This window comes from Mauremys mutica, chromosome 12, assembly GCF_020497125.1.
Source record: "Mauremys mutica isolate MM-2020 ecotype Southern chromosome 12, ASM2049712v1, whole genome shotgun sequence".
In the NCBI taxonomy this organism is placed as follows: Eukaryota; Metazoa; Chordata; order Testudines; family Geoemydidae; genus Mauremys; species Mauremys mutica.
The window spans coordinates 43,159,197-43,184,300 of record NC_059083.1 but is presented as its reverse complement, the minus strand read 5'-3'; the positions used below and the strand labels follow the sequence as shown (position 1 = coordinate 43,184,300).

Below are 25,104 nucleotides of genomic sequence, written 5' to 3'. Positions count from 1 at the left end.
CGGCGGCAGGTCCTTCACTCGCTCCAGGTCTTCAGCGGCACTGAAGGACCTGCCGCTGAAGTGCCGCCGAAGACCTGGAGCGCCGCCAGGTGAGTAAAAATTAAAAAGGCGCCTCTAGCCAGGGAAGGGATTCTCACTGGGCACGGGGCCCTCTTAGGCGCGGGGCCTGATTCGGGGGAATTGGCCTAAAGCCGGCCCTGCTCAGAGGCACCAGTGGGATGTTCTCCCCCATACACCATATCTCAATGAGACAGGCTGAGCCGGGATCCTATCCCCACCAAGAGCCAGGGTTGGATTTTCTCCCCAGGGATAGATCCTGGTGGGAAAGTGAAGATCGGGGCCTCATCACCAGCATCAATAAATGTCACCTGCCCCTGTTCACAGTCCAGACAAACCCGGATCCTGCTGGGGGTCCGGCTCAGGGACAGAGGAGTCATAGGGGAGGTGAGAGCCTGGTACTGACCCCCAGGCCGCCCAACAGCCCAGATCCCCCCCTCAGGGCTATGGCTGATCCATCCCTTCCTCTCCACAGCCTCTTTAGCCACCCCCACAGCCCAGTATCCCCCATCCCCGACCTCCACCTCCATCTCCACCTCCCAGTAATGTCTCCCCGAGTTGAATCCCTCACAGCCCAACACACAGGCCCAAGAATCAAATCTCTCAGAGTTGTTAGGCAGATCCTGCCCTGTTTCTGCCCATCTCACACTTTTCTGATCCGCAGACACGATAAGTAGGGGATGAGCTGTGTCTGGATCCAGAGTCACATTCGCTGTTGGGAGAGAGAATCCAAGTGTTAGAGACAGAAGTCAGACCTGGGGGAGGGCTTGATGGTATTAGTGACAGAATCTGCCCCAGCTGGAGAGTGACTCAAGGAATCTCCTTCCTGTAGGACATACCCAGCTCTGAGATTTGAGTAATGTGCAGTGGAAATTCACTCCCCTCATACAGACAGGTCACTGACAAAGTCAAAGGAATGGCTAGGGCAGGCCTGAGACTTATAATATTTCCCACCTTCTCTCACCTCCTCTAAGGGAGGAGACTAGAGATCCTGTTATCATAGGCAGGCCTAGTAGATTGTGTGGAAGCTAACTATCCATAGTAATAACTCAATAACAGCATTGCCCTGCTGTGCCCCTCCTTCCCTCCATCCTTATATTTAAAGTCTTGGAGCTTGGATGTCTTCATCTTGCCACATATTCATCCTTTCTTTCAGTTCAAGGTCAGAAACAGCCATTCTATTCTGATGTGCATCTCCCTCAATCACTTCTCTTGAGGTTGTTCCATGGTGTGTAAATAATTAAAGAGTCATTGGGTCACAGTGAGAAAGAGAGCAAGCTTGAGAAAGACTCTATAGCCTTGTATTTGGGGCACTAATTCTGCGTATGGAAGACCTCGGAGCCACACACCCTGCTCCAATGACTCTAATTGTTTACTCCAAAGTGGAACAGGTTCAACGGAAGATGTGGAGGAAGCCCCCCATTTGAAACTCCATAGCCTTGGTGGTTGGGGTCACCACTGAAATGTGGCAGATCTGTGTTCAAATCCTTTCACCATCTCCAGCAGATGGTGGACTTGAACCATTGGTTTCTCATGTGAGTAACCTAATCCCTGGGCTAAAAGTTATGAGGGATGGGATTTGCCTTGATTCTTCCAAAAAATTGCATAGACACAACTCCAGCTGAGGGTTTGCAGCTGAGAATTGCAAGCAGAGGGACGTGCTTCCCTGTATCTTGGACTTAGGTGTCAAACTCCTTGAGATGTGTGAAGCTTAGGACACACCCCTCTCCTCAGCATACCCCACTGGCTAACTTAGGTGGGTCCCTGCCTAACATGCTGACTTGAACGTGCATTCTAATCATAGGTGCCTCTCTCCCTCTCGCTCTCTCTTCCCATTTATTCTATAGGGGGCTTGAGCACCTTACTACAGCTTTTTGAATCCCAGTGATTTTTTAGGTACCATGGATTTATATAGAGGCAAATATGATATTTTCTGTCTTAGTATCTATCCCTCACTTTTTTGACTGCCACTGCACATTGAGTGGATATTTTCAGAGAACTATCCACAATGATTCCAATATCTCTTTTTTGAGTGGTAACAGCTAATTTAGACCCCATCATTTTATATGTATAGTTGGGATTATGTTTTCCAATGTGCATTACTTTACATTTATCAACATTGAATATCATCTGCCATTTTGTTGCCATCACCCAGTTTTGAGAGATCCTTTTGTATCTCTTCTCAGTCTGCCTGGTCTTAACTATCTTGAGTAGTTTTGTATCATCTGAATATTTTGCCACCTCACTGTTTATCCCTTTTCCCAGATCATGTATGAATATGTTTAACAGGACTGGTCCCAGTACAGACCCCTGGAGGACACCACTATTTACATCTCTCCATTTTGAAAACTGACCATTTATTCCTACCCTTTGTTTCCTATCTTTTAACCAGTTATTGATCCATGAGATAACTTTCCCTCTTATCCCACGACTTCTTAATGTTATGTCCTTGAACAAGGCCAGCCTTCCTCCCCTGAGCCATCTAGTCCCACTGTATTCACTATTACTGAACATGACAGCAAATGGAGGGATGGCCATATTCTCCACTTTCAAGCTCTGGAACTGTATCTCACTGTATTTTTTAAAAAAACCTGGCTATGGTTTGTCCAGATTTCTGGAGAGGAGATTGAGGTTCTTCCTTTAAACGTATGCAGAAATATCACTATATAGGCATAGAATATTCAGTAATTTAACGTAAATGGCATTTAGAGAGTATTGTTGCTCCTTTTAGCATGAGCAGTTGGGAGAACAACTAGGAAGAGAAATTGATGATATGAGTCAGAACTTTCTTAGGTGCAATCCTGTTTATTTACAAAGAATGTACAAAAAGTCCCTGTCCCTGAACATAGTAGGACCCAACAGGAGGCAGTTCCCTTTTTCAGGTATCCATGCCTGCCTTCCAGCCTGTCCTGAGTCCCAAGGAGTTGTGGCTATTCTCTCTCAGGGCCATACTGATGACTGCTTTTTGGGCTTTCACCTGACTTGTGTCTCGGCTCTGGTTGCTTTGTTTCTAACCCACAAAGAGACACACACAGCTCCAACCAATGTACACCCCAACCCCTGCATTTTCAATCTGTCCCCATGGAAACCCTTGAGCTCACATGGGTTGGCCTCTCCCCATGCTTTCATGTGACCATATTCCTGGGGCGGTGGTCAACACTGTCTCAGACAGCACCACATAAAGTAGAATTTAATTGCTCCTCTACTTAGCCTGAATGAAAGGAGCTCAATACACCCATCAACTTCAACCAGATCAATAATTGGTGACAGCCATTTACATCTTCGAGGATGGCAAACCCCCTGCCTGCATCTCAGCTCTGTCCATCCTCCCAATATAGTGCCACACTCAGTCATAGCCCATGTACCATCCTGAGCATGTACTTGCTAAGGGCAATATTATTTCATTATTTTCCATATTTCCAAAGGGAGTGTTTAGTTCTGGAGCTCATTTTGGGCAATTGCCTTCACCATTCAAATTCCCACCAGAGAAAATAATAAAAATCCCTTATTTTAAATAGTTCTTGATGAATTAATAAAAAGGAACCGGGATCTTTGTGGGGTGCTGAGATCTGGACATTAATTAAATCTGAGCTTTAATTACCTGCATCATTTAAGGATCTTCTCCAGTCTGAAAGCAAACACATAGATGAAAATGAAAATTCATCTAGATGGGTGCAGTATCAGTAAGATTCATTATCACTGAAAAGACTGTTAGAGAAAGAGAAAATCTTACCAAGTTCTGTTTGAAGTTTAGCTACACAATGAACAGAAAGAAATGGACATCAAGTAAGAACTTCTCTCTCAAGGTGAAAATAATTCCAGTCCAGGCCTCCCAAACCATCTGTTACAAAGATCATTCATTCAGGCTCTGATCAGAGATTTTGCAAAAAAATTGTCCCCACTAACCCATGGGCAGCATATAGGACAGCTCTGAAGTTCCTCAGTGGCCAATATTTCAGCATGGCCTGGGCTAAAGATTGCAACTCATATGCACCCCTTACTGAATCTACATAATCCTGATCCCAGTGGACACAGCCCTACTGCCCCTCTCCCAGTGGCTGCTTTATGAGACTACTATAGAGCCCATCTGTGCTACATGGAAAAGATTAAAAAAATCCCCAAGTCATCATCATATGGCACCTCCAGTCAATGTAAATTTCAACCTTCATGAATATACATTTTAAATATTGTTTTCCTTATGAATTCCAATTGGCTACATACTGAATTGCATATTATACTTATTGATGTTGCATATGATTTTCAAGTTGACATTGCCCTTTTAACTAAAAACATTCTTCACATAATACAACTTCACAGGAATGGCAAAACTGAACTTACTGTTGTTTTCAAGATGTTTCCCTAAAAAAGAAGCAAACAGTTAAACATACATTAATAGATTTTTTTTGTGTGTGCGTTGAGATTTAGAGGTTTATAATAAGAATTCTAATTAAAAATAAGAATCAGTAATATTTAATTAATACTAATTATGAAAGAATTTAATTCAGCAAAGCCCTTAGATTGATGTTGCATATGATTTTCAAGTTGACATTGCCCTTTTAACTAAAAACATTCTTCACATAATACAACTTCACAGGAATGGCAAAACTGAACTTACTGTTGTTTTCAAGATGTTTCCCTAAAAAAGAAGCAAACAGTTAAACATACATTAATAGATTTTTTTGTGTGTGCGTTGAGATTTAGAGGTTTATAATAAGAATTCTAATTAAAAATAAGAATCAGAAATATTTAATTAATACTAATTATGAAAGAATTTAATTCAGCAAAGCCCTTAGATTAGTGTTTCACTTCAATTTTGTGCCTATGTTCCCTTGAAGTTTAAGTTGATCATATGCTTAATGCTCTGATTCTGCGAACACTTCTGCATGTGCTTACCTTTACTACCCTGATTAGTCCCATTACAGTTAATGAGGCTTCTTAGGGTAATAGTGTTAAGCACATGCATGAGTATTTGCCTAAGCGTGTTGGTGGGTAAGGATGGATGCAGATGTTGAGGGCCTTACAGAATTGGGACCTAATCCTGCTTTCCTGCGCACTCTAACCTTCCATTGACTTCACTCAGAACAGTGGGTGTGTGAGCAATAACAGATCAGGCCATATAATTATTAATACTAATATTCTGATTATATGACTTCTTGTATTTAATGTTTCTCTAGTTAATAACATTTCTGTACCACCTTAAAGCATACAGTAAGCACTTGGTCAACATTTTCAAAAGTGGATGCCAAAATTGAAGCTAGTTGAGCAATGGAAACATTATTTTAAAAATCTAAATTTTTGAAGTTTTTTCCATTCACAGGGTTTGAAATGGACCAAATCTTTCATTATTTTTACATTTTTTTCATTAAATATATAATTTATTTCAAATTTTGAAAATCCACAAATGCATTTCCCAACTCTTCCTCCACCCTCTTCCCCTCCCCACTTTTCAACACTGCCTTCAGTAACATAAATTACATACAGTTCTTTTAAATCACATTTTCCTTTTTCTTATTTTCCTTCTCTTTCCCTTAACCAGTTCTAGAACGTTTCAAACTTTGCAAAGTATGGAAAAGTTACAGGGTGGCAAAAGGGAAAAAATAAATTCTAACTGATAATCCGGATCTTTTCAAAACTTGAGTATCTTTTCTACGAGTTACTCCATTGAAATCAATGGGACTACACATGTCCTTAAAGTTAACCACATGTTTCAGCACATTTCTGGATTGAGGCCAGATTGCTCAGTACTTTACAGGATCGTACTCTAGTCATAAGTGCTGTGACTGAGGTGTAAGTAGAAGAGCTGTGTTTAAAGTCCTATTTACAATCATCTCAATTTGCCTTTTGGTGCAACACTTCTCATGAGTAGTTTCAGGCCACTCACATTTTTTTTTATATATTGTAATACAAAACCCTTCAAGTTTTTAAAATTGATGTCTTCACTGATGAGACGTTTGAGGGGGTTATTAGCACCCTGCTAACAGAAAAATAAAAATCAATAAACAACAGAATTCTTATGAATATCATCCACAGTGAGGAATGTTTATTTACATATTTATTTATTTCTCTCAAAGGGAATTGAGATCAATCAATCAGGGCCAGCCACTGATTTTGCAGGGCCCTATCTGGAGTCAGACATAGCGGACAAAGGATGGTAGCTCACGAGGAAGGGATATTGGGATGAGGATCAGGGCCGGCTCTACAGTTTTTGCCGCCCCGAGCAGCGCGCTGAATTGCCGCTCTGGGCTGGGGGGGGTGGAAGGGGGGCAGTCCGTGTGCCCTTAGGGCGGCAGGCGTGTTTAAAGGGCTCGGGGCTCCCCGCCGCGGCGGGCAGCCCAGAGCCCTCTGACTCCCGGCCGCAGCTGGGATTTAAAAGGCTCTGCGCTGCCCGCCGCGGCGGGGAGCCCAGAGCCCGCTGACTCCCGGCTGCGGCTGGGATTTAAAAGGCTCTTGGCTCCTCGCCACGGCGGGCAGCCCAGAGCCCTCTGACTCCCGGCCGCCGCTGGGATTTAAAGGGCTCTGGGCTCCTCGCCACGGCGGGCAGCCCAGAGCCCTCTGACTCCCGGCCATGGCTGGGATTTAAAAGGCTCTGGGCTCCCCGCGGCTGCAGGCAGGGGCGACTCTAGGATTTGCGCCCTGCCGTGGGGGGCGCTTTGGCGGTTGCCGCTCCGTGGCTCCGGTGGACCTCCCGCAGGCATACCTGCGGGAGGTCCACCAGGGCCGTATGCCGCCCTCCCATGGGATGCTGCCCCAAGCCCGCGCTTGGCCCGCTGGTGTCTGGAGCCGGCCCTGATGAGGATATAGAAGGTTGCTTTAGGCTGAGAGATCTCACTGTAAGGGCAGAGGGAGGATTTTCATTTATTCAGATACCAGTTGATGACTGTATCAGGTCATTATCAGGACTAGACCTTCAAATAAATCAGATGCAAACTGAATAATTAATTTTCATGCCAAGCTACTGTGATTGGACATTTATAATTACACAGTTTATGGCTATGTTCAGGTTAATTTCAGTTTCACAACAGACACACAATGGAGAAACTTACTTTTATGAAAATGACCACTAAAGTTTATCCATCCACTTCGTTATCTCCCCACACTCTTTCCTTCTGTCTATTCTGTCTCTGCCCCTGCTGTCCTTTGTATCCAACCCAAGCACTTTATCTTAGGAGAAAACGTTTCTCATTTCATTATATTTTTTTACTTTAGTATTTTACCTTTTAATCTGAAGAGATAAGCAGTGAGACCAATGAAACCAACTAAAACCACCAGAATCACACACAGCGCCACCATCCAGGGAGAGACTCTTGGGAAAAAGGGATCTGGAAAAAACAAAACAAACAACGCCCCCCTCCCCACGATTCATGTTAGCTGGGAATCACTGATGAAAATCAAGTACTTTTATTCCAGATACAGTAGAACCTCAGAGTTTTGAACACCTCAGGAATGGAGGTTGTCCATAACTCTGAAATATTCTATAACTCTGAACAAGAGGTTATGGACTTCAGCCATGGGGAGTTGGGGTTACACCTGCAGGGTGGAGGGGGGCAGTTGGGGCTTCTCTGACCCTTGGGCTGCCAGGGCTCCAGGCGGGGGGCTGAGGGCTTCTGCCCAGCGGGAGCACCGAGGCTCAGCGATTTAGACTTGGGGGAATGCTGGGGCTCGGGGCTTCAGCCCCGTGGCTCGGCTTCTGATTTCATCCTCACGGGGGGTGCCGGGGCTCGGGGCTCGCCACAGCTTAGTTCCCAGCTTCAGCAGGGGTGGAGGGGAGATGGGGCTTGGGGCTTTAGCTACAGTGGGAGTGCTGGGGCTAAAATAAGCGCTCCCCTCATAGCTAAAGCCCCGAATCCCAGTGTCCCCCACAGGGCTGAAGTCGACAACAGATCTGCAGGGTTGAAGCACTGAGCCCCAGTGGGGCTGAAGCTGGGAGTGGAGCCATGGGGCTGAACAGTATTTGCTGCGGTTTTTTTTTTGTCTGTGTTGCTGCCTGATTGATTACTACTGGTTCCAGAGTTTGTCTGGTTGACTGGTAAGTCCATAACTCTGGTGTTCATATCTTTGAGTTTCTACTGTATATATATCTCAGGAGGATTTGTTTGATATAAGGGGAAAATATACACTGCAAATCACAGCAGAAAATGATTCATACATTTGATTTCAGCTAACAGAATTTGGACAGATTTTAATGATATATACAGACAAAGAAAATTATATTATACATATACCACACAGGGAACAAAGGGTAGGAATAAATGGTAAATTTTCAGAATGGAGAGGGGTAACTAGTGGTGTTCCCGAAGGGTCAGTCCTAGGACCAATCCTATTTAACTTATTTATAAATGATCTGGAGAAAGGGGTAAACAGTGAGGTGGCAACAGGGCCGCCGGGGGGAGGGGCAGCAAGTGGGGGCAATTAGCCCCAGGCCCCCATGAGAGTTTTTTGGGGCCCCTTGAGCTGGGTTCTTCACTTGCTCCAGGGGCCCTGGAAAACTCTTGCAGGGCCCGGGCCCCCAGAGCTTCTTCCGCTCCGGGTCTTCAGCGGCGGGGGGTCCTTCCAACGCCAAATTACCGTCAAAGCGGGACCCACCGCCGAAGTGCCGGGTCTTCAGCGGTAATTCAGCAGCGGGGGGGCCCTGCCGCGGTTCATCGGGGCACTTCGGTGTGGATCCCGGAGAGGAAGGACCCTCGCTGCCGAATTACTGCCGAAGCAAGGGCCCCCCGCCGCCGAAGACCCCAGGCCCCCTGAATCCTCTGAGCAGTCCTGGGTGGCAAAGTTTGCAGATGATACTAAACTGCTCAAGATAGTTAAGACCAAAGCAGACTGTGAAGAACTTCAAAAAGATCTCACAAGACTAAGTGATTGGGCAACAAAATGGCAAATTAAATTTAATGTGGATAAATGTAAAGTAATGCACACTGGAAAAAATAACTCCAACTATACATACAATATGATGGGGGGCTAATTTAGCTACAGCTAATCAGGAAAGAGATCTTGGAGTCATCGTGGATAGTTCTCTGAAGACGCCCATGCAGTGTGCTGCAGCAGTCAAAAAAGTGAACAGGATGTTAGGAATCATTAAAAAGGGGATAGAGAATAAGATGGAGAATATATTATTGCCCTTATATAAATCCATGGTACGCCCACATCTTGAATACTGCGTACAGATATGGTCTCCTCATCTCAAAAAAGATATACTGGTGTTAGAAAAGGTTCAGAGAAGGGCAACTAAAATGATTAGGGGTTTGGAATGGGTCCCATATGAGGAGAGATTAAAGAGACTAGGACTTTTCAGCTTGGAAAAGAGAAGACTAAGGGGGGATATGATAGAGGTATATAAAATCATGAGCGGTGTGGAGAAAGTAGATAAGGAAAAGTTATTTACTTGTTCCTACAATGTAAGAATTAGGGGCCATCAAATGAAATTAACAGGCAGCAGGTTTAAAACAAATAAAAGGAAGTTCTTCACATAGCGTCTAGTCAACCTGTGGAAGTCCTTGCCTGAGGCGGTTGAGAAGGCTAGGACTATAACAGGGTTTAAAAGAGAACTGGGTAAATTCCTGGAGATTAAGTCCATTAATGGCTATTAGCCAGGATGGGTAAGGAATGGTGTCCCTAGCCTCTGTTTGTCAGAGGGTGGAGATGGATGGCAGGAGAGAGATCACTTGATCATTGCCTGTTAGGCTCACTCCTTCTGGGGCACCTGGCATTGGCCGCTGTCAGCAGACAGGATACTGGGCTGGATGGACATTTGGTCTGACCCGGTAGGGCCATTCTTATGTTCTTGTGGAAGGATGAAAGCAGCTTTCTTTGTATATTTATTATCAACATATTAGAGGACGTGGACAAGAGTGGCAAGACTGAACAGTAATGTCACAGGAGGTTGCAACATCCCTCACTGAGTTGGGAAAAAGATGGGTAGATGCTGAGGTGATAGCCTCAGGTGCCATCATTAGTCAGACTCTGCAGGTTTAGTCAGGCTCGTCCAACAAACAGAGAAGTCAGGATCTGATATTTTTAATGTGATAAACCAGCCGAAAATGGGAGGGTGAGTTTGAAAACTTTAAAGAGTAAAAACATTTGGGAGTTTTTGTTTTTAACCTGCTCAGTAAAGGAACACTGTCACAGGTGCTAGCAAGAGCCTTCTTCTGGCCTCCCACTGGGACAGCTGTGAGGGGAATCCATACCCCTGTGCTATGGTCCCTAGAGTGTGCTAAGCTTCTGGAGCATCAATGGACTCCGGCCACTGCCCCAATCTTGGGATCCTTAGGCACAGTCTCAGGCCCAGACCTGCAATCTGGCCCCCTCCTCCCCCACGTGATGGAACCTGCTCCCAGCTGTCTAGCCCTTCTGGGAGCAGTGCTCACCTTTCAGACTGTCCAGTAGTTAAACACACCCTCTCCCAGAACTCTATCCAACAGCTGTGAAGCTCCTGGTTTACTGTTTAACTCTCCCATGGCCACCGTGGTGGTTGTGAACATGTAACACATACTGGTAGTCAGACTTTCTACTGATTTTAACACTCAGTCATGTGCAGTGCAGGGAATACAGATCATATAGAAAACAATAAACCATCCTAAATCCATTATCCCTCACTAGCTCACCCTTCCTGTGGGAGTCCTTGGGGGACCATCTATGTTCTGTCATGCAGGCAGGGTCCTCTGCCCCCTTTGCCTACCCTGCCCTAACAGCAACCTCCCTTACCTTAATCCAGTGCAAAATGGCTCTCTCCCCAGTTTCCCCTTGTGAGTCATAGAATCATAGAAGATTAGGATTGGAAGAGACCTCAGGAGGCCATCTAGTCCAACCCCCTGCTCAAAGCAGGACCAACACCAACTAAATCATCCCAGCCAGGGCTTTGTCAAGCCAGGTCTTAAAAACCTCTAAGGAAGGAGATTCCACCACCTCCCTAGGTAACCCATTCCAGTGCTTCACCACCCTCCTAGCGACATAGTGTTTCCTAATATCCAACCTAAACCTCCCCCTCTGCAACTTGAGACATTGCTCCTTGTTCTGTCATCTGCCACCACTGAGAACAGCCGAGCTCCATCCTCTTTGGAACCCCCCTTCAGGTAGTTGAAGCCTACTATCATATCCCCTCTCACTCGTCTCTTCTGCAGACTAAACAAGCCCAGTTCCCTTAGCCTCTCCTCGTAAGTCATGTGCCCCAGCCCCCTAATAATTTTCGTTGCTCTCCGCTGGACTCTCTCCAATTTGTCCACATCCTTTCTGTAGTGGGAGGCCCAAAACTGAACACAATACTCCAGATGTGGCCTACCAGTGCCGAATAGAGGGGAATAATCACTTCCCTTGATCTGCTGGCAATGCTCCTACTAATGCAGTCCCTTTATAGACTCCTGTTGGGGGTCACATGCTTCATTTGTTCTGTCTTTTGGTAACTTTCCACATCTCCCAGCCTCGTCCTCACCCCATAGACAAGAGGAGGAAATGTCTTCTCCCAGCTACAGCAAAGCCATTGTTCCAAGGGGGTTTACACTGAATAGATGATAACTGAGTGCTCATTTGTCATTGTCTCTGGACTGGCAGAGATGTGACACAATCCTGCTAAATCATGGTGGATCCACCAGCTAGAGGCTTTCCATGACACAGTAGTTTCATCATACAACTTCATAAAATTATCCACAGTTCAGAAGTGGTACAGACAGAAATCCCAAATCCTCTCAGAAACATCAAAACAAAACCCCAGAACCTCAAGGGGCCATGGAACCAGCTGGGGATCACCAAAGTGCAGCAAACTCCAGTCATGCACTCTTCTACTCCAAGAACACTGGGACCCCTAGCACAGGAAGTGCAGATGGCACAGAGCTGATTATACCATCTTAATGCTACCTGAGAATTCTTCTTTTTGCCACCATATCAGTATATAGGGGGGCAGAAAAGGCAGAATCTCAGGTCCATTATGCTCTGTTCATCATATGTAAAGTTAATATTTTGTCACAATTATTTTTAGTAAAAATCACAGAAAGATCACAGGCAATAAAGAAAAATTCAGGGAAGCTCGTGACATGTTTGTGACTTTTTTTTTTTAATAAACGAGAAGTGACTATCTGGGCGGGGGGAAGGGCTGGCAACTCAAAGCTTCGGGCCCCTGCCACTCACAGCGTCTGACAACTGCGGGACTCCGCAGCCCCCAGCGGCTGACAGCTCTAACCCCACCATCTGGAGCATGGGGCTGAAGCTGAAGTGGAAAATGCCACAGAGGTCTCTGAAAGTCATGGAATCCATGACCTCAGTGACAAAAATCTTATCCTTCATCATATTTCACACTATTCATCATCTGCCAATCCATTATGAGGCAGGACGACTAGTCTATCCCATCCACCCTCTCAGTTTGGGTTGGAAACTTCACTTGCATAGTCACCAGGGGCGGCTCTAGACCCCAGCGCGCCAAGCAGGCGCGTGGGGCGGCCCTTTCCCGGGGGGGCGGCATTTGGCTCCGGTGGACCTGCCGCAGGCATGCCTGCAGGAGGTCCACCGGAGCCCGGGACAAGCGGAGCTGCCGCAGGCATGACTGCGGCGGGTGCCGTGGTCCCGCGGCTCCAGTTGACCTGCCGCAGTCATGCCTGCGGGAGCTCAACCGGAGCCGCGGGAAGAGGGGACCCGCCGCGGGACCGGGGAAGGGCGGCGCAGCGCACCGCGCTGCTTGGGGCAGCCTACTTTCTAGAGCCGCCCCTGATAGTCACCTCACTAATTTAAGTACGTTATACCCACCTTCCAAACCCAGACAAAATGCTCATTTATAAACAACCCATTGTCCAATAACTGGCTATGCCCCAGAACTTGACTTTCCTTATTCATCAAACAATATTAATTCATTACTATCTTACCAGGAACAAGAGAAGAGCATTGAAATATCTTTAGAACTTAATATACTTCACTTGCATTCAATGGCTGGAAAAAAAATCTAAAATGTAGAAGCACCTATGAGCCTATTAAATTCTTATTTGTTTCACTGTAACTTTAATTGGTATAGACATATTTTAGCTTTAATGTTATTCAGTAAACTTAATTTAGTTAAATGCTTTGCTGATTACACTGGGTGGTTTTGATGTTAACTAACCTGATATAAAAATTGTTGATTCTTTTTCATGGTTGAAGTGAGTGTTCCTGATGAGGCAGGATATGTTCTGGTTTGAATTCTCTGTTATAATAATAGAAGTCTGTGTTTCAAAGAGGCCACTCTCTCCTCTGGATTTTGACTCAGAAAAAGAAGGTAAATACTGCCCGCTGAGACTTCGCCAAAGGACCTCGGGCTCTGGATACCATCCTGATGACTGACACATGACTCGAATCCCTCCTTCTTGGTATCCATCAACAGACATGAGAGGGTTGGAGCCTAAGCCTGGAAAAGAATGGGACAAATCTATGATAATTCTATATGTTTTATCAGGGGAGCTGGTAGTGACCCCTATTTTTAGGTTGTCTCACATTTTCACATTATACAGGATTCTGGTGACCCGTTAATTGGCAAGCTGTCATACCCCCACTGTTTGAAACAGGCCTTTGATATTCAGTCAGGTGCCAGCCCTCAGCCTAGGGAAGTACCTCTCCTTACTCCCATGTAATTTCAGTCAGGTTTTGCTGAGAATAAACTTAAAATTGCCATTTCCTTTCTTTCACTTGTGTTGCTCCTGACAGAGTGATAACTAATACTTTCGTAAAGACCATGCTCACACAGCTACACAGTACCCTGTGCTGTGAGAATGCCTTGGAGCTGACAAAGTGGATATTCACCCACAAAAGCTCATGCTCTAAAACGTCTGTTAGTCTATAAGGTGCCACAGGATTCTTTGCTGCTTTTACAGATCCAGATACAGCTACCCCTCTGATACTTGGAGCTGACAGAGCAGTTGTAGCAGTGTTGTTTCCTCCAACCACCTCTGGACCCAACACTCTGGGATGCTCATCTCCCCATGCTAAGGGCCCCATATGAGCTCCCCAGACTTTCAGTGGTGGGGACAGACAGAGGCATACTGGTTTTCACCTGACCATCCCCGCATCCAATACCTCGACTCAGTGGCCTATACTCTGCTCCACACTTCGGGAGGTCAGTCTGTGGCTGCTACTGCTGTGAGACCTGGAGTTCAAATGGTAGTTGACTATGTTGCAATGGTGAAGGTTGAGAGCTCACAACGTACTGATTATGTGTGATGATGGTGTTCTTCCAGATGCACATTATAAAATACAGTTTCACATTTTTCATAAACCACTAGGAGATTATGTACCAAAAACTCTATTAACAAAATTGTATTTAGATTGGAAAATCAGGCCCTTAATAGTTAGGACATTCCAGAGTCAAGGTGGCCTGTATAACCTTAATTCTCATGCTTTGCGTGTAGGCATTCTGATGCAGTCTTTAATTACATCAGCACACACTATTATTTCCACCGGACCCCTGCCTCATTTAGGAAGACTAAAGAACAGGGGGAGGTGCAACTGTAAATCAACCCTTTCCTAACATTCGAGTGCTTCACAGTGCACCCTAAATAACATTCTTTTTACTTGGTATTTAAAATATAAACATTCAGCACAAAGGCTAAGTTTTTATTAGGGCAGTTAACTCATGTGATTAACTCAAAAAATTAATCATGATTAAAAAAGAGTAATCATGATTAATCGCAATTTTAATCACACTTTTAAAAATAGAATGCCCATTGAAATTTATTAAATATTTTGGATGTTTTTCTACATTTTCAAATATATTGATTTCAGTTACAACACAGAATACAGAGTGTACAGTGCTTATTTTATATTATTTTGTATTACAAATATTTGCACTGTAAAAGTGATAAAATAAATAGTATTTTTCAATTTACCTCATACAAGTGCAATATCTTTATTGTGAAAGTGCAATTTACAAATATAGATTTTCTTTGTTACATAATTGCAATCCAAAACAATGTAAAACTTTAGAGCCTACAAGTCCACTCAGTCCTACTTCTTCTTCAGCCAATTGCTAAGACAAAAAAGTTTATTTACATTTACAGGAGATAATGCTGCCCTCTTCTTATTTACAAAGTCACCAGAAAGTGAGAACAGGTGTTTGCATGGCACTTTTGTATACAACATTGCAAGTGAAGGGTATGCTTGTGTTCATTTTAAACAAAATGTATTTTAGAAGGTACTTATGCATAAGGAAGCATGCTGCAGCTCACCACCATAGGAACATTCTAGAAAAGGCCAAGGGGAGGGGGGCGAGCCCAACATGTGGAATGGAGAAGTATAAGCATGTGATGAACAAATCCATATATGGAAAGGTTAAATATGATTGGTTAGAGGTTTGAGTTATGTAACTTGTTATGTAACTGCCATGTGCTATAAAATAGCAATGAGGTGGGGGGGGGTGCCTTGCTGGAAGAACTTTGGCTGATTTTTGTACCAGGGGCTCTCCCTTTGTGCACGTTGAATAAAGTCTTGTTGAATTGAATTGGACTGAATTGAATTGAATCAAAGACCCTTGATTCTGCCTGGCATCGGACTCATTTGGGAACCACAACATCCCAACACAAGGTATTTATGTGCCAGAGGCACATGCTTCCATGCTGATGACACTCGGTAAAAAATTTGTGTTAATTAAATTTGTGACTGAACTCCTTGGGGGAGAATTGTATGTCTCCTGCTCCTTGTTTTACCTGCATTCTGCCATGTATTTCATGTCATAGCAGTCTCAGAGGATGACCCAGCACATGTTGTTTGCTTTAAGAACACTTTCACTGCAGATTTGACAGAACACAAAGAAGATACCAATGTGAGATTTCTAAAGATAGCTACAGCACTTGACCCAAGGTTTAAGAATCTGAAGTGCCTTCCAAAATCTGAGGGGGATGAGGTGTGGAACATGCTTTCAGAAGTTTTAAAAGAGCAACACTCTGATGCAGAAACAACTGAACCCAAGCCACCAAAAAGGGAAATCAGCCGTCTCCTGGTGACATCTGACTCAGATGATGAAAATGAACATGCATCGGTCCGCACTGCTTTGGATTGTTATCGAAAAAATCCATCATCAGCATGGACGCATATTCTCTGGAATGGTGGTTGAAGCATGAAGGGACATGTGAATCTTTAGTGCATCTAACATCTGTGATGCCGGCTTCAATGATGCCATGCGAACACCTATTCTCACTCTCAGGTGATATTGTAAACAAGAAGCGGGCAGCGTTATCTCCTGCAAATGTAAACAAACTTGTTTGTCTGAGTGATTGGTGTGAACAAGAAGTAGGGCTGAGTGGACTCATGGGCTCCAAAGTTTTCTACTGTTTTATTTTTTAATGCAGTTATTTTTTGTACATAATTCTACATTTGTAAGTTCACCTTTCATGAAAAAGAGCATTACAATACTTGTATTAGGTGAACTGAAAAATATTATTTCTTTTGTTTTTTACAGTACAAATATTTGTAATAAAAATAAAGTGAGCACTGTACACTTTGTATTCTGTGTTGTAATTGAAATCAGTATATTTGAAAATGTAGAAAACATCCAAAATATTTTAAAAAATTAATCTCAATTAATCATGTGGTTAATCGCACTGTTAAACAATAAGAGAATACCATTTATTTAATCGCTTGACAGTCCTAGTTTTTATACCTTCATTAGAAGGAAATACAATAATTTATTTCCAAATTCAAAATAGCCTTGAATGCAGGAAACTATATTAATACTTTAAAAAGAAACAACCCCCGCCACCAAAACCACACCAAACCAACCAACCAATCAAAACATGGCTAAAGATAGAGCTGGTCAAAGAAGGGGGGGCATAATTTTTAAAACTGATCCCCATCTCTGTTATACAATCGATTCCGACTCTACATAATCACTTTTAAGTGTCTTAAAATCCAAAACAGTTCCCGGAGAAAAAATTCATTGAAGAGATGTTAAGTGCTAAAGAGCATATTCAAACAATACAGAACTTAAAAGGAAATAACTATTTAAATATTTAATTCTAACAATCACCACACATCCAGACATTCATCTTACCTAGCACACCTTGATTTAGTCCAGGGGTCGGCAACCGTTCAGAAGTGGTGTGCCGAGTCTTCATTTATTCACTCTATTTTAAGGTTTAATGTGCCAGTAATACATTTCAACATTTTTAGAAGGTCTCTTTCTATAAGTCTTTAATATATAACTAAACTATTGTTATATGTAAAGTAAATAAGGTTTTAAAAATGTTTAAGAAGCTTCATTTAAAATGAAATTAAAATTCAGAGTCCCCCAGACTGGTGGCCAGGACCCGGGCAGCGTGAATGCTACTGAAAATAAGCTCACGTGCCACCTTCGGCACGCATGCCATAGGTTGCCTACCCGATTTAGTCCAATAATGCAAGAGCATTCAACTAAAATAACTACTGTTTTAACTAAACCTACATAACTTATTTTGTTGCATCACCTGTGTATAGAGAAGCCTTGGATATTAATAATATCACCAATTAGCACTCAGTTTCAACCTCACTTCTTTGGGGAAGATGGCTGGTAAAATGGTCATAATGATGCAGTTTCAGCCACAACTTTTTACTTCACTTTTTTCCCCTAAATCCTTTTCTGTCAGGTTTTGGAATGGAATTACGACTGGTAAGTGCTGATATCAGTAGTTAATATCTTCTAGTGATGGATTCAGGAAAGGTGGCCAGTGCTGATTTCATTATTATATCTATCAGCAGCGTGTTTATGTCACACACCATGTTTAATTTCTAGCGTCTCATAGGGGCGAACAAATTGTCTGTACATGATTTTGCTCTTTCCTCTCTGAGACCCCACAGTGTAGTTCTAAGTGATTTTTCTTCCTTCCTGCAATGTTCTGTATGGTTCAGCCTTAGTTTGTCACTGCTTCTGTTATAACTGAGAGTGACTGAAAGTCATCATGGATTGCTGCACTACTCATTTTACTTTGATACACATCAAGGGATGCTGTGGAATTCTCATCACAGGAGGTTTTTAGGAACAGGTTGGGCAAATACCTGTCAGGAATGTCCTAGGTATACTTAACCCTGCCTCAGCATGGGAGGATGGACTAGATGACTTGTTGAGGTCCCTTCCAGGCTGACATTTCTATGAGCCTATGTATCTCCTCTTCATTTAATAATAGTTTGTCTGTCTCTGTTTTCTCACTGTCTAACAATGGTTGGGACTTTAGCAGTAAGCTGGGTTAGAATAAAAAAGAGAAAGATTGAAATGTTGGTGGTCAGGAGAAACCTTTAGAGGAGTAGTCAGTGTCAATCTATCATTTCCATGATGGATGAGAGCCTCAAACTCTTACTGGATCCTTTGCTAGTTCAGGGTTTTCATACAACCATATGGTTGTATAACTTCTCTCTAATATGGTGACATGCCTATCCTGCAGTCCTTATTGTCCAACTTGGACAATGAAGAGTGTAAAAAAATACCTCTAATACAGAAACATACAGGTTGGAAGCTTCCAGCTTATTTGCTAAAGTTATACACTAAGGCTGCTTCTGCTACTAGGAAATAACTGACAGCAAATAAGGAATTCTGGGAAGTGATATTCAAATGGCGGGGGGGGGGGGGGGGATTGCAGTCTCAGGATAAAATATCAATACAGTTTACTGACCTGCTACCTTCAGTTCCAATACAGCTTCTCCATAAAAAGAACTTGATTGAAAAAAAATGTATATTGTCCTTCGTCAGAGGGTCTGATATTGTGTATCCTCAAGGAAACATTTCCATCTTTGATGCTGTCTCTCAGAAATTCTGTCCTTCCCTGATATTCTGACATCTGCAAAACATTCAGTTCCTTCCCATGCCGATACAGGTGCACGACTGAGGAGAATTGGTATCTGAACCATCTCACCTCCATGTTCTCTGCACTCATCTTAGGGGACAGGTGACAGGGTAACACAATCTCCTCACCTGCAGTGGCTATTATGGGGTGGTCAGGTCCAATCACTTGAAAGTGAGCTGTGGAATGTACCAATAAACAAACAAACAGAGAGATTGAGAGCAAGATTGAGAATTGTATCTAGTAAGTCAATGAAAAGTCAACAATAATTTCTGGGGGAGGAGGAGCAGCCCATTGTAGGGACAGAAACAGCTGCTCTCCTGACACCCACGTTTGTGGGACTTTGTGGTGGGGCACACAAACCCCACACTCGCCAGGTATGGCTTATTGTGGGCCCAATCAGCCCCACCTCTCCCCACTGCACCTGCAGTTGGTGCCAGGGAAGGGGTTAAAAGGGCAGAGCCCAGCTCAGTTTATGGCTGCCCCGGAGAGAGAGCAGATCTCCAGCTTTCACTCAGAGAGGCCTGGCTGGGCCAGGAACTCACTAGACACTGCCGCTGGCCAGAGCTTCCCTAAGGGAAGCTGGGTCTGTCACTAGACAATGGTTTGATTTGTCACTGGTGACTGACCTGCTGGCACTGAGTAAACCTGCGGCTGGTGGTGCTGTGCCTGAAGGGGGCAGCAGCTAAATAAAGCCCTTTCATGTCCTTTCACCTGAATAAGGAGCCAGTGGTGGTTTGTCACCAATTCAGTAGTGACCTGGTCACACGTGGTGAAAAATGTGGGCATTGATCTAAGGCTTGTGGAGGCAAGAAGCCCAACTGGCCCATATCAGTGACCCCCTCAAGGCCTGATGGGGTGGTTTGGTGCCACATGGATCTGGACTTGGAGTTAAAGTAGATGGTGGAGAACCACCAGCAGCAGGCCAACCAGGAGCAACAACAGCAGCAGCTGCTGCTGTAACAGCTGGTGTCCCAGCCACAACAGCCATTGCTGAGCAACAACAATAGCAACGGATCTGGGAGCTGGTGGCCCAGAAACAGTAACAGTGGCAGTGCCTGGTTCAGCAAGTTCTGACTTTCTTACCACCTCCAGAGTGACTGGGCTGCAGGCCCCATCCCACTGACTCCAGTTGTGCCAGCAAAACTTACTCAGATAGGCCCAGAGGATGACACTGAGGCCTCTCTCGTGACTTTTGAGTGGGTTGCCATGGTGGCACAGTGGCTGCCCGAGCAATGGGCCATGGTTGGCTCAATATTTAACCAGGGCAGCACAGGACACATAATGAGGCCTTGATATGGTTGTGGTCATGGACTATGCCCAGGTCAAAATGGCCATTTTGGATGCCTGGACGTCACTGACAGCACCAAGCACCAACACTTTTGGGAACAAGAGTATCCCTGAGGAGCCCAGCCTGTGTGGTGGCCCAGAAGCTTTGGCACCTGTACTGGTGGTGGCTGAAGTCAGAGATATTATCCAGTGCTGAAGTGGTGGAACTCATCCTGATGGATCACTCTGCAAAAATATTCCCAGAGTGTGTGTGTAGGGTGTGTGTGTGGGGGGAGAGATTGAGTGCTAAAGCATGTGGCAGCTGAACCTGTCAGACTAATGTAAAATCATATGGCTGCCAAGGCTGCTTCAGAGACAACTAGGAAGAGCCCCGTGGAGGCCAGAAGATAGCTCAAGAAGAAGGGAAAATTGGGTAGGGAGACTAGCATCTCAGGGGCAGGATCCCTGGTACAAAGTTGCTGCCCTCATCAGGCTCCAGGAATCTGGGAGGCCCTAGCTGGTTCCAGTAGAATCCAGGTTGTGGGGAAGGATCTGTCTGAAGGGTTGGGCCAAATTCTAACCTCACCCACCAGAGACTGGTGACTGGTTTTTCATATGGGTGGCCCAGTAACCTGTGCCATGACTGGCCTCATAAAGAGTGAAACTACAGGCAGGTCTGGAGAGTAGAAAGCTGGCCACACACACTGAACCTGGCCAAGCTGATCATTTTAATCCAGATAAATAGGGCTGAGGTGGTAAAATGGGTTGATTCAGGTCATGGTCAAACCCTAATCTGGGACCACTTGGTACAGGTTACTGGGCTCACTGAGCAGACCATTTATTTACGGTGCATCCATGGCAATGTGAAGCCTGACCCAAGTGCCCAGATCCATCTGGCTACAGGGGAATGTCTGGGTCCCTACCAGTGGGACAGGCCTCAACCTTCCCTCACCCAGTCATTCTGGACTGAGAACGGGAGTACTTTGGGGAGGTACTGATGAGCCCCCAGAAACTCCAACCCTAGCTTCCCCTGTGAAGGGGGTCCAGGAACCTGGCAATCAGAAGAGTCAGGGCTGATAACGGGGAATCATGAACACCAGGTTGCTCCCCCAGATTCCAAACCAGGCAATGCGCCAACTGCAGCTCCCCTGGGGAAACTGGACATCTTTTCATAAAGCTCCGACTTTGTGGGAGAACAGTAGGGGCAGCTGAAAAAAACTTTTGTTTTCTGAAATGAAACTGGGGACCCAGTGCTGGTTCGTCTCCAGCTCAGAAGCAAGATGGTCACAGATTCCTTTTTCCTAATTCCTCCACTTCACTTACAAGTGGAAGGCAGTGAACAGGTCCCCAGGCAAAGTACACTAGTAATGACACAGCTCAGCTAGTTTCACATCAGGCGGATTGAACTGAGCTCCAATTCATCTCAGATCAGGCTCTCTCTCATTGGGGAGGGGGGGGGGGGTAGAAGATATAATTACAGGTCATTTTCAGTGAAGAGTCCAGTTTTGGGAACTCATTTCCCTCTGTGTCTGATGGAGATTAAGTCTGTTGACCTTCAGGACACACAGTCAGGCCTATATCTTCTCCTAGGCTTTGAGAACAGGGTGAACTGAGGATGGTGTAGGTGGTAGGATAGCCCACTTTCCAATTTGTGAAAAACAAGAACCGAGAGTTGGAATTGCCGCCACCCCTTTTCCTCTTTCCCCGCCTGCCACTTGCTGCTCTCTCCACCTCCTTTCCCCAAGGGCAAAGCAGGGCTGTACGGGGGAGGAGTGACTGGAGCAGGATGGGGGAGGAAGAGCTGAACTCCAGGGGTGGGGGCGACTGGGGCAGGACAGGGGAGGGAGAGCCGAGCTCCAGGGGTGGGAGTGAGTGACTGGGGCAGGATGGGGAAGGAGAGCCGAGCTCCAGGGGTGGAAGTGAGTGACTGGGGCAGGATGGGGAAGGGAGAGGCGAGCTCTATGGGTGTGGGGGTGGCTGGGGCAGGATGGGGAAGGAAAAGCCATGTTCCAGGGGTGAAGCAGTGACTAGTGCAGGATGGAGGAGGCAGAGCCGAGCTCCAGGGATATAGGGGTGACTGGGACAGGAGGTGGGAGGGAGAGCTGAGCACGAGGGGTGGAGGAGTAATAAGGGGAGGATGGGTGAGAGAGACCCGTGCTCAAGGGGTGCGGGTGACGTGATGTCACGGAACATACGAAAGTCAGGGCCCTGCACCCCCAACTTCCTGCGATTCACCTGACTCTCAGCCAGCCAGTAAAACAGAAGGTCTATTAGATGACAGGAACACAGTCCAAAACACAGCTTGTAGGTACAGAAAACAGAACCCCTCAGTCAGGTCCATCTTCGGGGGTAGGGAGCCCAGACCCCAGTTCTGGGCCTCCCTCTGTTTCCCCATCTAGCTCCAAACTGAAACCCCGCCTCCAGCAGTCTCACTCAGTCACACCCCCTGGCCGCTCCTCCAGCCTTTGTCCAGTTTCCAGGGCAGAAGGTGTCATCTGGCTCCAACCCGCTCCTGGGCTCAGGTTACCTGCTCACATATCACCCCTCAGTTGAAGTCACACTCTGATATCCCACTACCAGCCAGCACCAATGCAGACAATACCAGTAAAACTCCCATGCAACATTTCCAGGTCAATACTCACAACTCCCTGTCCTGTCACACATGGGAAGGATGGGTGAGGGAGAGCCGAGCTCCAGGGGTGGGGGTGACTGAGGCAGGATCGGGGGGAGAGTTGAGCTCCAGGGGTGGGGGTGACTGGGGCAGTAGGGGAAGAGAGAGCTGAGCTCCAGGGATGGAAGGGTGACTGGGGCAGGATGGGGGAAGATGAACCAAGCTCCAGAGGTGGAGGTGACTGGGGCAGGATGTGGGGGGAGAACCGAGCTCCAGGGATGGCGGAGTGACTGGGGCAGGATGGGGGAGGGAGAGTCATGCTCAAGGGGTGGAGGGTGACTGGGGAAAGATGGGGGCAGCATCCTAGGGGCGGGACACAAGTTGGCTGAGAAAGAAGGCTGGGTGGTGAGTCCTGCCACCAGCTCCACTCCTCAAATGCTCTTCACGATCCCTCTGCTCAGGCGCTGGCCTTCAGTACCTCTCTCTGCTGGAGCCAGGCAGTTGCTGGGAGCTCCTCCAGCTCCAGCAGGAGCTGCTTTTCCTGCCTTCCCAGCGGCAGAAGAGAAGCAGATTGCAGATGGTTACTCAGGTAACTGGACCTTTTGGTGTCTCGTGAATAGTGCTGACTGGACACTGTCAGGTCCCCTTTTCAACTGGACTTTCCAGTTGAAAACCAGACACCCGGCAACCCTGGGATATATGGATTTTTCCAGGTACAGGGAGTATGTCAGTTTTCATGTAAAATCATTTGGTTTTACACTTAAATGGTGGAATTGACACACTTAGCTGAGCCAATAATTTGCACAAGAAACACAAAACACATGGAAAGAGTGGGAAAATTGCTACCTGATTCCAGTGTGTGAGCAGGTAGCAAAATGAAGAAGATGATGTAACCAGCCAGAGAAGAGTTCACAATGGAGACCTGGAGGCATGTGGAAAACCTCATCTTCATTGTAACTTGTTCTGAATGACAGAATTAAAAGAGAAAAATTAACATATTGCAGAGACAAGTCAAATATCATCCTGGACTTTAAAGACTAGAATATTCTAAAACAGAACATATATATAAACCCTAGAGTAGATAGATGTTACCAGTGAACCCACTTATTTAAACTTATTCATTAGTAAAACTTTAATGAACATTTGTGATTTAAAAACCAAACAAAACATATTGAATGGGAACTTGTAGCGTGAAGCGTTAATCTGTTGCAATGTGCAGGACTTGAATTGGACCGGTTCATGCTAAGTCAGAGACCTCACACTCTTTTTAGGCTCCCATCTTCTCTAGAATATCAGCTTCCTTTTAAAGTCACTCTCTAGCCCTTATAGTTATAAATAAAACCTTCAAAACATGAGACAAGTGTAGAATGATGCAGCAATTCCTGCCTGTATTTGTAGAAAACTTGAAACAAGAGCTGCGAGAGGACTGAGCTGCCCCATTCATCTCATCATCAATGTGACAAATCCCAAAGGGGTGTAGCTTCCTTGCAGATCAAGAGCCACCCAGGCCTGTCAAATTCATTACACCTAAGACGTCACTGTCATTATATGTTGTGTAAGGTATCAAATGAAAACATTGAAATGGTTATCAGATTCATTGTGTGATGAATGTCTTGTTTTGAAGTCTTGTGAAGACCAAGATTATAACAGGGTTCAAAAAGAACTAGATAAATTCATGGAGGATAGGTCCATAGATGGCTATTATCCAAGATAGACAGGGATGGTGTCCCTAGCAACTGTTTGCAAGAAGCTGGGACTGGACGTCAGGGGATGGATCACTTGATGATTACCTGTTCTGTTCATTTCCTCTGGGACACCTGGCATTGGCCACTGTCGGAAGACAGGAGACTAGTCTAGATGGACCTTTGGTCTGACTCACTATGGCCATTCTTATGTTCTTATTAAGTATGCATGGATCACAATTAAACAGTTACTTCTGTATACTGAAAATATACTCTAATCATGAAGACAGGCAGGGTTGGTAAACAAGTTGGTCCCAGACTAAGGAATGGTGAGTGGCCTGTCTGCCTGGGTCTCAAATGTAAATGGAGCAGGGTGAGCCAAAGACAATGAGAATTATATTTGCACACTCACTGAACAGGAAGAGCAGAAGAATGAGATAGTCTGTCATTTACTCACCAGCGGGAGAGGAGACCTTTGTCCAGGCGTTTCCTTCTAAGGATACAGTTCAAAGTCTTACTGGACTGTAAGGAGGCGGGGAAACTGTGGGGTTATCCTTCACTGAGGGAACAAAGAGATTGGTGCTCTTTGAAATCCATGAAAGCTGGATCCTGGTCTGGAGGTGGTGGGGACAGATGGGCCTGTGACACTGAGAAGAGGATTTAGGTGAGAAAACTGCCTTAGAAAAGGTGTGTAACCTGTTAAGTTTTAGTCACTAGAAAGTGTAGCATTACTTTT

At 45.3% G+C, this 25,104-nt stretch overlaps 1 pseudogene; it reads right to left on the bottom strand.

The window, feature by feature from the left end:
• Nucleotides 1-242: 242 nt before the first annotated feature.
• Nucleotides 243-23,638, bottom strand: LOC123346805 (annotated as a pseudogene).
• Between the last annotated feature and the right edge of the window lie 1,466 nt (nucleotides 23,639-25,104).